The sequence below is a fragment of the Gavialis gangeticus genome, unplaced genomic scaffold, assembly GCF_001723915.1.
Source record: "Gavialis gangeticus isolate Ggan-Ray unplaced genomic scaffold, GavGan_comp1, whole genome shotgun sequence".
Taxonomy (NCBI): Eukaryota; Metazoa; Chordata; order Crocodylia; family Gavialidae; genus Gavialis; species Gavialis gangeticus.
The window spans coordinates 97447065-97461013 of record NW_017729022.1 but is presented as its reverse complement, the minus strand read 5'-3'; positions in this window follow the sequence as shown (position 1 = coordinate 97461013).

Below are 13949 nucleotides of genomic sequence, written 5' to 3'. Positions count from 1 at the left end.
GGGGGAGGAGGAGGGCACTCTGGCCCCTAGCTCCAAGGAGGAGGGTGGAGCAGACTAATGCTGCTGGCCTTGACCCTCCCCCCACCCAGTTCGTCTCCATCATGGTGGCGCTTTGGTCCCCGTCATCCCACTTTGCCTCTGAGAAGCAGGGTGTGGGGGGAGCCAGGCCAGCTCCACTAGCCTGCCCCACCCCAGCTCCAGCCCCTCAGTCTCCTACCTGTCATGGCAGCACTCTGCCATATATCTCTGTCTGTCCAGAGCACTCTGATTGGCTGCCGAAGCAGCCCATCAGAGAGTGTGAATAAAGCATTACAGACAGACAGACTAAGGCTTTTATAATATTAGAACACATCTAATGATATTATCTAATAGTAATAATTATCTATTACTAATACTAAATTATTATCTGTTACTAATACCTCACGTCACTGGAGAAGTACCATCAGTGCTGCCTGCAAAAGATCCTTTGGAGCCAGTAGGAAGACAGATGCACTGAAGTTAGCATCCTCTTACAAGCAAACACCATGAGCATCAAGGTGATGATCATCCAACATCAACTTCACTGGACTGGCCACATCATCCAGATGTCCAACTCCAGACTCCCGAAGCAAGTTTTATTCTCCCAACTCAGTCAAGATGTATGTTCAAGAGAATGGCAGAGAAAGTACTTCAAGGGCATTCTCAAGGCCAACTTGAAAAAAATACAACATTGACATCACCTCATGGGAAACTATTGCCCAGGATTGGCCCAAATGGAAGAAGAGTCTGCTGCAAGGATCTCAGTACTTTGAAGCCTCCTAATGACAACAGGAGATACAAAAGTGGGAGAGGCAGAAGCAGTATGTTACAGACCTAACCAAGAATCCAGAGCTACCCACCCCTCATGGAAACACATGCCTGAATTGCAGTAGAACCTGTCGACACCAGATTAGCCTTGTTAGCCATCTTTGGACCCACAGATAGCACAATCACAGAAGACTATCATCCCTGACTGCAATGGAATTCCTGATGATACTAATATATGTTTGGCATCTTCTTACAACCACAGCTCCAACTTCTTAGGATGCAAAGTTCAAGGAGAACAAAAGCAATGACACACAATTGTTCTAAAGTCCATATCTTCAAAAGCAAAAGGCTAATAAAAATGTCAATATTTAATTAATTTAAATAATAATGTTAATTATTTTCAGGTAGTGGGACTGATCTGTGATATTTTGAATACTTAGCAACTATGGAACTTCAACCAGAGACTTTGCTTTTAGTAGAGAAGAAACTCTGACAATCCAGCCTGATCTTCATTTTGGGAAAGCAGTAATAGAAAGAGTAATTCCTGTAAATTGTGTTGTGTTTCTTTCACCCATTCACCCAGGGCCCTTCAGCTAGCATAAACAGGCCTTGCACTAGCACATTCACACCTTTTAAGCTGCCAGTTATATAGTTCTCTCCCCCCACCGAGCTAAGCGTGTCATTTTTTTACTTGTTTGTGTTCCCAGTCCTCCACCAGAATATGATCTGCCTGCCACTGCTTCTCAGCCTGTGCCCCTTTGGCTTGTTGCATTGGAACATAAGCCTGCTAATAAGTACCACTCTCCCTTGGTTGAATTTGACAATGTAAGTTTGATCATGGTCCGAAGTGGGAGAAACAAGACATACAGGAGAAGATAAATCAAGCTGAAAGCTAGAAACAGATTACAGGAATCACAGACAAAGGGGGCAATCATGAAAAGACAGTGAATTTTTTTAAGTGATCCAAGTCCCATTTTCAAAGTGAATTTAGGTAATGTGAAGCAATACTGAACTTTTCTGCCCCTCTCCCTTCCCCATTGTGAAATCCAGAGCACTGAGTTAGGTACCCAGGCTCCCCACATAATGCATCAGGAGAGTCAAAACAGCTAAGAATGGGATTCATAAAGGTACTAGACTAAGCAGGGATGTGTAAACTACCTAAAAGGAAACACCGAAGATAGATGCATCTTTAATCCCACTCCTCCAGGGCTCATGCGTTTTATTCTGTTACTGGAAGATGCCACCCTCCATTCTGAAACCTCTCTCTCTCTCTCAATGCCTTAACCATCAATGCTGTGGTTTTCTCTAGGGTGGAGCCTTCTTACTCACTAAAGCAGAAGCTCACCTATTTACCTATACATAATCAGACAAACAAACAACCCCCCCACACACACACATTTACCACTGTGACAGTGAAACAACCCAGAGGCTAGACATGGAAAGAAATTGCTGGAGACAGTCTCCTCTCCCTCCTTTCTGTGTCCTACAAGCCAGAAAGAACAGCAAGCAGCAGCTGGGCAGTGTGGTCGAGTGCAAGGTGTTATGGGAACTGTAGTTCTATTGGATGTCAGTGGAGTTTGCAGCTGCTGGAGGCAAAATTTCACCCCATTTTTTTTTTGTTAGCCACCAAAGCCCATATCCAGAGGGGGCAGGGGAAGCAAGCTGATTTTTGGCAAGCAGCCCAGAAGCAGTCAAAGGCCCAGGAGGCTCCTGCAAGCAAGGAGCAATGTGCTTGTGGGGTCAAGGACCACTCACTGTGGACCCCAGAGTCGTGAGCTGCTAGGGAAAAGGATTTCCACGGGGGGGAGGGAAAATTCCTCCTGGTTAGTAAGGGGCTCCTGGAGGGGCGGTTGCAGGGGGAGAGGGCCCCCTCTGAGTTTATAGGCTTCATTGGGGTTTGTGGAAGGCACAACACTAGTCACTGGAGTGCAGCCAAGGCCTTAGGAACAGCCTGGGCTTTGGGGACTTCTGAAGAGTCAAGTTTATGTTTGATGTTTATAGGCCTTATTTTGTGAGACAGCGCCTTATATTTTTGTGTATTTTTATTTCATAGACATTAGGGCTGGAAGGGACCTCGGAAGATTGAGTCCAGCCCCCTGCCCAAAGGGCAGGAAGTCAGCTGGGATCATAGGATCCCAGCATGATAAGCATCCAATTTACTCTTGAAGGTGTTCAATGTATGTGCTTGAGCCACCTCCGATGGCAGGCTGTTCCAGACCTTGGGGGCTTGGACAGTAAAGAAATTCTTCCTTAGCTCCAGCCTGAAACGGTCTTGCAGTAGTTTATAACCGTTTGACCTCATCATCCCTTGGGGCGCTCTGGTGAACAAACATTCCCCAGTTTAATAGAGTGTAGAGTATATGGCTCTTAGCTGGGGCTCTTCTGGGATCCCCCTGTTGACACTTACCTGTGCTATGTGTAGCTTACCTGTTTCAGACCAATGGCTTACCCATGCATTGTTCGATGTTTCTCGAGCTAGTGTAATCCTTCAGCCTTCATTTGCGGTTGTAGTGAAGTGGGCTTCTTTCAGGCCAGCTGTCTCTGGCCTCTCACCTGCCTCCGGGCACGCCACCTGCCATGACTTCTTGGAAGATTAATAAGTTGTTAAATAAGGCGGGAGGCTGCCCATTTTTCTTTGGACCCCAATATAAGGGGGCATCTGCGGCTCTGTACCACCCCTACACCATGGCCCAAGCCTCACAGATGGCATCCAGATGTTAACAATCACACCCACCCCACACTAAGCTCCAGAATCCTCCTGGTAGGACCCTTCTTTGATTCCTCCGCTCAGGTGGCCTGCGCCACCTTCATTTGGGCTGCCAAGCTCTTTGTAACTGGCTCCCCTCTTGGGCGTGGTCCTCACTTGGGACCTTCAACCATACACAAGCCCTGGCCTCACCTCCAAGGCCAGGCAGGGTCCCAGGCCCACGATTCTGGGTTCCCCTCACAGTGGGTGCCTGGCCCTTTTGACCTTCTTGGTCCTGGCCCCAGCATGAACCAGTCGAGGGGGCACACTACTCCTGGCCTCACTAGCCCCACATTCTCTCTGAGTCCACCTTCCTGGATGTAGGAAGCTGGGCTACCTCACACCACAACTGGTGCCTCAGGGTCTCACAGGGGACTCACTCCCCCCGGGGCAGCAGATCATAGTGCTACTTCAGATTTTACATTCGACTCACACTTGGCCTCCCAGCAATGGAAGACTTGCTGGGGTCAGGACTCGCCTCTCTCGCTCTGGGGCTGAGCCCCCATTCATTTGGCCTCTGGCCCAAACCTTGGCCTCAGGCAGCCGAAGATTTCCTGGGCCTACTCCCTTTGCTTGGGGCTCCAGATCTCTGCCCCTTACTTGGGGCTACTCCTTCACTGGGGCTCCACAACTTCGCCCCCTCACTTGGGGCTACCACACTCCCCCTCACTTGGGGCTACAGATCTTGGCCCCCTTCACTGGGGCTACCCCCTCACTGTGGTCCTAATTTCCACCCCCCCCTCACTTGGGGCTCTAGATTGCCCCTTCACTCAGGCTATGGGGGCTTGCTCCCCAGTGGGCTCAGGTAGCCACAGCCATGCTTGGCCCCATTCTTTTCCTTGGGGCCAGCACCCCCACAGGGCTCAGGCAGCCACAGTCATGCCTGGCCCCAACTTTCCCTCTCGGGGTCTCGCACCCCTGCAGGGCTCAGGTGGCCACAGCCACGTCAGGCCCCAACTACCTCCAATGGTATGCAAACCCACCTGAAGGTGAGGGCTAGGGTTAAGGTGCCCCTACCCACCTTTCACCAGGGTGATAACTGGTCCTGCCATTTCCTGGGGGCTTCCGCACCACTGAGAGCCCCACTAGGCCACCCATTCCCAGTAGGGTGCAGTTTTAGGTCATACCCAGGACCAAGAGCCTCCTAACCATCCCCTACAGCTCCTCCCTTACCTCCAGATGATAGCAGCAGCCCTGCAGCCAGGCAATGTTGTTGCCTGGACTCCCGCAGAAAAACTGCCCTGTTTATATGGGCAGCCCTAGATCCAAAATGGCTGCCCTCATCAGGCACCTGTTGGCTGCTAGCTTCAGGCTCTTAAAGTGGCAGGCACCTACAGTGCCCTGCCACAGCGGGATATAACTCTATATGACAATTGTATATTTGTGGAAATATGTTCCTCAATATCAGTTTCTTTAGATTTTGTACATATTAATAAACCTGTATATAATTAAGCACTCTTTGTCCTGACCTGACCCCATAGGGAATAGAGGGAACTGGTTTACATTTACAGATCTCTCTCACAGCACTCCTGCCTAGCCACCCATCCCTTCTATTTGGAGAAGGGAGCACATACTTGGGTGCACCCAGGCTACACTAATTTTCAGTAATTCAGAGCAATGAGCTTTAAGTGAGAGCAATCCTAGGGAAGGTGATAATACCTGCCAATTTAGACCAGGACATGGTCTAATGTAGTGCATCAGAATGATTCACACCTACTGCAGTTTAATGTGATACACATTTGTCCTTTTTGAAAATGGGTGGCAAAGGGATTATTAGTGTTTTACCTTAGAAAAATGAATACAGATTAGAGAATGGGGGAACTCATTAGGTCTGAGAGTCTTTATTGACAGAAATGCAAAGCCATTCAGCATCTAGTAGGTTGCTTCTATAATAGATAGTACGGGTGACTCTTGCCATTCTCAGGATAGATGAGAACGTATCCCCCATGAATGACAAAATCCACGAATAAGGCATGGCATTCATGAACGCAGTGCCCCTGGCAGCTGGGGGTGGGCACGGCTGCTCTGGTGACTGTGGGAGCATGGCAACAGCCCAGTGGCAGCAAGTGTGGAGCTCCCGAAGAGCTGTTTTAAGTATATTTAAGAAGCTGGTTTGGCATTCGTGAATATTTGAAACCGCGAATGCTGAACCCGTGAATAGTGAGGGTTTCCTGTACTGTTTCAGTAGGTTAGACAGGGATTGGTAGCCGAAGACCTGTAAAGTCACTGGAACAAACCTGAAAAGCCAGGAGGCTTTGGCAATATTCAGAGGCAGATGGCTTTGCCCATGCTGTGCCCAGGCCAGGAAGCAAGGAGCTTTGCCTATACTGTGCTATGGCCAGGCAGTAAGGAGAAGCAGGTTTAGCTGGGTCCTAGCTCCAGTCTGTCTCAGACCTAATTTTGTCATTCCATCACACCACTGGCAAATATTGCTGACTGCTGGGTTATTAATGGCTATTAATAAGACAATGAAACTTAATTGTGTTTTGTGATAAGCTGGACAAATTGTAGTGAAAGCTCTGAAACTTGGATGGCCTTTACCTATTCAGCACAGGGGCAGTAATTAGCATAAATGGCAATTATATTAAAATAATGTGTTTGCCAGACTGGAACAGGTGTAGGGATTAACTGCAAATCATGTCCTGAGTGTGTATCTACTGATATTTATGGGCATCTTATTTTCCGAATTATGATCACATAACTCACAACTGCATTCTGAGGGTTTGAGTGGAATGACTCTCGTTCTAGCTGAGATTTGGGGGAGGGGGTGGGGAGGAAGACAGACACAAAATGCATGTGGCACACTTGAAAGGTTTCTCCATGCTGCATATTTGCAGCTCAGAGCCAAAATTAGATATTGGGAAATTCCAGTATCTAAAAAAGTGTGACAAAAAATAGCAGGATGGCACATGTGGCTGCAGTGCGCATCACCCAAAAATAGAGCCTGGCCAGCCAGAGCCATGGTCTGGCTGCCAGCCAGGTTCCATACACCTGGATCACCTCTGCTGCAGCCCTCGGAGGCTCGCATGACCCCAGCCTCCCATACCCCATCTGGGCCAACTTGGTGTGTGCTAGAGCACATGTGCAGTGCCATTCTCTGGGGACAACTAGCCGTGGCATAACTAGGTGCAACTACTATTTCTCCCTAGGGAAACATGCTCACTTGTCTAGATTTGTCCCAGGAGGGCAGGCCAAAGACCAGTCTCGAGCAAAGGACTACTCCTAATAAGCTGCAAATAGTTGACACAAATAGTAACTTACGCAACTGTAGTTTTACTGCTCGTCTTGCCTGGGATAATTCTTCACAACATTCAGGTTACATTGGCATAAGTCTGGTTATCCTGCCTTATATTCTATATTTGGATATGCCCTGAGGTTGCTATGGTGACGCAGGGTCAGAAACGACACGTGTGCTCCTGGGACTAAAGCAAGTAGTACAAGCTAAAGCAAGTACTAAATGACTGTGTAATACCGACTGAACAGTCAGGGGCTCATGTAGATACACCCAGGCTTCAGGAAATCAAATGCATTTTGATACTTGGGGTCTCAGTTCTGCTCAGACTAGTGATTATCATCTAGGGTCCTGGGATGCCTTGAAAGCTTCTCGGGATGCTGTGGGATGCCATGCAACATTAGTACCATTAAAAGTGCAAACATGATTCACAAGGTAAACCCAGAAATTTCAAATAGGAATCTGTAGTGTTAAAAACATTCTACTTTGTTGTGGTCTTCCTGAGTTTTTGCAACAGCAGCATTGCTCTATTTTTCTGTAGTCAACAAATGTGTGCAAATCAGAAGCTGGCATATTCTTAGGGGTGCACTCAAGTCTAAGATTGTTGAGAACCACTGACCTAAACCTTACTGCAGATCACAGCCTTATGGTTTAAGGCCTGAATTTTCAGTTCTGCAACTCAGTGGAGGTTGGGTGTGTGTGCTGATGTTTAGGACCACTGAGGAACAGACCCTGACCCCTGTCTTTACAGGCATAGTATATGGGTAAGAAAGTCAGTCATTATAGCACTCAGTCATGATGAACACTTTGTACCAATAGGTAGGATCTTTAAAAGTGAGTTTAGAAGTAAATGATGATGATTGTAAGGGCTCTTCATGCTTTCTTTATAATGTAAGGGAAAAAGAATCAGGGTGATTTTGTGAGGACCTGTTTGGTTGATCTCTATACTTACATTATTCCATGATTTTCAGTGTAGCAGGATGGCATCCCAGGATCACCGTGCTGTCCCCAGGTCCCCTCTCTGTACCATGCCAAGCATGCTCTAAGCACTCCCAGAATCTCGCCCACCACGTCTTTGATCTTATAATTTGATCATAGGGAGGCTGCCCTTTGTCCTCTTGGCTACAGTTCCTGCTGTATGCCGGACTGGTGTTCGGTACAGGTGTTCAGGTACACCCCTGCCTCATGGGCTATGCGTGGCTCCTACCACCCCTGTACCACACCCCAAGCCTCGCTGATGGACTGGACATTCATCTGTCTCTCCTGCCCCCTCTCTCTGGGGGCTCCTCAGTAGTGCTGCCCCTTCTCTCTGGGGCTGGGGTCCCCACTCTGATGTGGTTCCCCTATAAGGCCTCCTCCATCCCCTTATAGCCTCACCCGTTTAAACCTCCAGTGTAACAACACAACAAAACACAAGCCTCTGCATTATAACTTAAATTCAGGCCTCATGGCTAAAACATCCTCTGAGCCACACCACAAGTGCTCCCTCTCTCACCCGTATCACCAGCTGCACCCACATTCAAGCTTTTCCCTTTCTTCACTCAGGGCAGAGCTCCTTCTCCTTTGGCCACAAGCAGAGTCCCCCTACCTGGCCTCAGCCTGGGAGTTATGCAGGAGCCAGGCCCTGCCCCTTCCGGACAGTTGACTCCCACCGGTTGCCCTAGCAACCAGCAGCTGGGCTCCTTACTTACTATCCCACAAGTAGCAGGCACCTCAGTGCCCTGCCACACACAGCAAGAAAGTGTGATACTTTTAAAAAACTTAATTTTAAAGCTGCTTGTTTCAAATCCATAAAGAGTTCAAAACTGGTGGAATTCATTTTGCTTCAGCTTTTGAGAAAATATCTAGGCTTAAACCAAACACAGAAGCTTACAAGAAAGGATATTTACCTCCCCAAAATTTACAAGAAACTCAGGGGATAAAAAAAGAGAGGGGCAGGGTGTGGGGAGTTAGAGTGTGTAGTGATAAGGGTTAGACTTTGGAGACAGTCCCTTACAAGGGAATGTCTTATCAGGTGAGGAACTTGAGCATAAGGAGAAATCAAGATGGAGGCAGCCACATGGTCTGTGCTAGAGGAACTTCATGCTGTGCTATCATTAAAGGTCTGTTCTCTTCCTCAGTCATAGTTCTCATTATTCACTGTGGGACCTAAATCATTACAGAGTGGACCTGGAAAGCTCCATTTTAAGACTGCTCACTATATCATGACCTCTCTTTACTCTGGTTGTGATCACTTCCACAGCAAATAATGGCAGCTGCTGGGAGCACACCTCATTTCCTCTGATAAGGCTCAAATTTGCTTTACCTTGCCCCTCCAAAGCTGTCACATTCCTGAGAGAGCTTGCTGCTCCTCAACAGGATAAGAGTTTTCTTATGTCATTATATTAGTATTATTGCTTCCAGAACCAAGGCATTGTGTGAAGTATAATGTGTTTACAGTAATGATGTGTGCATTCAAAACTGCTTTCATCCAAGGTCCTCAGAGTGCTTTGCAAACATTGATTACTTATGCCTCACCTCAGGAGTTAAGTAGTGCTATATGTATCCATTCTCCAGATGGCTGAGCAGTGGCAGACACAGGTTAATGCCAACAGTGACTATTAATTCTGAGTGCAAAACTTGAGACATACAAGCTTACCAACATGCAATTCATTTGAAGTTGTGGGAGCTCAAAAATGCATTGCAGACAGGAGGTATCCAAAATAAGCAGCCACTTTTCAAACTGCTGTCCTACATAACTCATCCAGGTTAACATAGAAAGTCAATTGTATACTGTAAGGAGAGCTTAGGCCCATCCAGACGAGCACAGATGTTTGTTTCCCCATGGACAAGTAGAAGTGGCACACCTTGTGCCACTGTTACTTGTCCCCAGAGAATGCCCATGCCATGCACACTCTGGCACATGGCAGGTTACCCCAGCTTCGGAAGGGGAGGCTGGTGCCAGTAACTGTGCTGGCCCCAGCAGCTTTACCTGGGGTCCTGGGGACCTTGGGGAGCTGCAGTCATGGTGATCCTGTCACTGGAGTGTAGCTCCAGCTGGCCAGGCTCTGGTTTTGGGCAGCACACACTGCTGCCATGTGTACTGCCCCACTTTTTTTGGCATGGGTGTTTTTGACCCCAGGACCTCTCAGAGTCAACCCCTTTTCCCCCATGTGTGGCATGTGGCCATGTACTGCACATCTGTGCTCATCCGGACATGGCCCTTCAGCCGCTAAATCACAATTCAGTGGTTTATTATCTGTCCCCCATGGTTATACATATTTTTGAAGTTTAAGATACCTTTACTTAGAGTCTCAGGTCTATGTGAATTTTAATTATTTCTTCTTGTAGAAAGGGAAAATTTCTATTAAAAGAATCAAGGTAGCATCTAATTTTGTCCCTGGCTCTGGTGCAAGATGCACAAGCAGAAGCCTGTTGAGCCCCTGTGAACCCTGGGACTCTCAGGACCCGCAAGACTTCAGCACAGGTGGGGTCTGTGGTGGGAGGGGAGTAGCACAGCTGTGAGGCAGCTGAGAGGAGTTGAGGAGGGTCATGCCCCCCCGGCTCCTATGTTGCCCAGCTCCCCAGGAAGCCGCACAACTGGAGCCTTGCAAACAGAATGTGTAAACAGGTGCACTCTTGGCCTGGTGCACAAGTTAGCATGGGAGTTTGTGCAGGAGAGCGACCAGGAGAGGCAGGAGGCCCTAGACAGGGAGCTTGAAGGCAAGGGTCTGCACAGTAGTAGTGCTACTATGAGGACCATGGTGGGAGGGACGTATTGCACCCCAAAGTTCCCCCCTGCATCTGAACCCCCCTGCTCTGGTACCACCAGGGACTCCACCCAGATGGGGCCCATGGTTCCAGGGTCAACCCAAAGGGAGCCTGTGGTCCCTGCCCTGACCTGGGTGAGACCTACAGCCCCGGCTTCCACTCTGACAGAGCCCCTGGTTTCCTGTGGAGGCTGCCTGGCATGGATACAGGCAGCTGAGTCTGGAAGCACTGACACCTTCCTTTGTGAGATGTGCTCAACGATGGAGGCTCTGGAGTGCCAGATAAGGGAACTCCAGGCATCGGTGCAATGGCTGTGTGCCATTAGAGATGCAGAGTAGGAACTGGACACCTACTTCCAAGCACTTCACCCTATGACTGACAATGCCTTGGCAGAAATAAAGAGCCACCATGGGGTACAGCCAGGGGTTGCCTGGGTGGAGGTAGTCTCTGGCCCTAGGAAGCACTGCACCAGGGAGACCATTCCCTTGGAACTGCACAACCACTTTGAACCCCTCACACAAGCTGAGTCATCTGAACTCCTGGTCCCAGCATGTGAGGAAGGAGAGCCACCAGAGACTACACCCAGAAGAAGATGCAGAGTAATTCTGGTGGGCAATTGCCTCCTGAGGGGGACAGAGGGCTCAATCTGTTGCCCTGACCCCATAGCCTGTGAGATCTACTACCTCCCTGGGGCTCGTGTCCAGGATGTGACTAAGAGGATCCCCAAACTCATTTGGCCATCAGACCACCCTCCCATGCTTCTCATTCACGTGGGCATGAATGACGCAGCTCAGAGCAATTGCAGCCTGGTCATGCATGATTACAGGGGCCTGGGGCTCAGGGCCCTGGGAGCTCAGGTAGTGTTTTCCTTAATCTTCCTTGACACAGGTTGTGGCTCCCAGAGGGATAGGTGCATTGGTGACGTGAATGGAAGACTCTGGTGATGGTGTCATTGTGAGGGGTTTGGCTTCTCCACACTCTGCACTTCAGTGAGAGAGGTAACAGACTGTTGGGAAGGGATGGCCTCCACCTCACCTGGAAAGGTAAGAAGGTCTTCTCGGCCAGAATGGCTGACGTATTCTACAGGGCTTTAAACTAAGGTTGCTGGGGGATGGGCGGTCAATCAACAGTTCTAGCTCAGGTCATGCCAAACACAGCAATAACAGCTTAGGTAGCCCAAGGGAACCCATCCTGATGAGAGCCCTGATGGTTAAGTCCCATCACATAGGGAAGCCTAGGGCTTCCTGTGGCAGACTCAACTGCCTGTACACAAATGCCAAGAGCTTGGGTAACAAACAAGAGGAGTTGGCCCTTCTCCTGACTCATAATAATTATGACCTTGTAGGGATAACAGAGACCTGGTGGGATTCCTCCTATGACTAGTCAGTAGGTATAGAAGGCTATACCCTCTACAGGAGAGATCGTGTTGGGAAGAAGGGTGGGGGTGTAGCTCTCTATGGCAAGGAGCAGTACACTTCCCTTTAAACTGAATTCATTAACTATGGAGGGTGTCTCAAGACCCTCTGGGTTAAAATACGGGGGAAACATGGGGAAGAGGATATATTCATAGGAGTCTATTACCAACCTCCTAACCAAGAAGAGGAACTGGATCTCAAATTCAACAGAGAACAGGCCAAGGTCGCATGTTCCCATGGGAGACTTCAACCTCCCTGACTTCTTGTGGAATAAACACACGGCCAAGTCTGACTGGCTGCATAACTTCCTCACCTGCATTGATGACCTGTACCTAATGCAAGAAGTCTATGGACCAACTAGTGAAGAGGCACTGTTGGATCTTGTTCTGGCCAAAGGGAATAACCTGGTGAGTGATCTGAGGATCAAGGGCAAGCTTGGTGACAGCAACCATGACCTGATTACTTTCTCTGTTCAATGCAGGGTGGGCAAATCTGTCAGTAAAACAGAAATCCTCAACTTTGGGAAGGCTGACTTCCACAAACTCAGGATACTGGTCAGTCCAGTACTAAGGGACCATGGCCCCCTAGGAAGGGGAATCTATGATGAATGGTTGTTCCTAAAAGACTGAATCCTTAACGTACAAGGTAAGTCCATCCCATCCCACAGGAAATGCAGTCAGAGGCCCCCTTGGCTCAACAGGGAACTCCTGGGTCTCCTGAAACAAAACAAAAAAGAACACCAAATGGAAAACTGGAACCATCACCAAGGAGGACTACTCAGCACTAGCCCATACCGGTAGGGAGCAGTCCAGAAAAGCCAAGGCAGCAACTGAACTCAGGCTAGCCACCAGAATCAAGGATAACAAAAAGTTGTTCTTCAGATATGTGGGAAGTTGGAGGAAGAGCGAAAGCAACATTGGCCCCCTGCGAGATCAAATGGGGCAGCTGACGTCTGATGCCCAAGAAAAGGCCAATCTCTTAAACAATTACTTTATGTCAGTTTTCCACCTACTCAAGGGGGTCATGCTGTCAGACAGGACGCAAAGCAATCAGGGCTCCGGAGATGGGCCCACAATTGGTGCAGATCAAGTAAGAGAACACCTTGAGAGGTTTGACATCCATAAGTCTGCAGGCCTGGGCAGATTACACCCCAGAGCCTTAAAAGAGCTGTCTGACATCATAGCATGCCCTATGGCCAAAATATTTGAAAGCTTGTGGCACTTTGGTGATGTACCGGAAGACTGAAAAAGAGCCAACATGGTCCCAATCTTCAAGAAAGGGAAGAAAGAAGACCCAGGTAATTACAGACCTATCAGTCTGATGTCCATCCCTGGAAAGATCTTGGAGAAACTCATCAAGGGATCCATCTGCAACAGGTTAATGGAAGGCAACCTACTGAATGCCAGCCAACATGGTTTTATTACTGGAAGGTCTTGCCTGACCAACCTTGGCTTCTTCTATGACCAGGTGATGCATTGCCTGGACAAGGGAGATAAGGTTGATATAATTTATCTGGACTTTAAGAAGGCCTTTGACTTGGCTTCCCATGATGTCCTCATGACCAAGCTGGGGAACTGTGGCCTCGACCATCTCACAGTCCAATGGCTGGGGAACTGGCTCCAGGGTCAGACCCAAAGGGTACTAATTGATGGGAACAAATCAGTGTGGTGCAAAGTTACCAGTGAAGTCCTCCAGGGCTCAGGGCTCAGGCTGGTACTCTTCAATATCTTCATTCGTGACCTGGACTCGAGCGTCAGATGTAGACTAGCTAATTTTGTGCATGACACTAAAGCAAAGGGGGAAGGCAGTCATGCTGGAGGACAGGCTGGGGATACAGGCTGACCCGGACACGCTTGCAAAGTGGGCAGACCAAAACCTGAAGGCATTCAATGTAGAGAAATGCAGGGTGCTTCACCTTGGGCGAAAAAAACAGTATTATACTTACAGGTTCAGCGGTGCTATGCTCACTAGCACCATGACCAAAAGGGACTTGGGAGTCTTGATTGACCACAAAATGAAC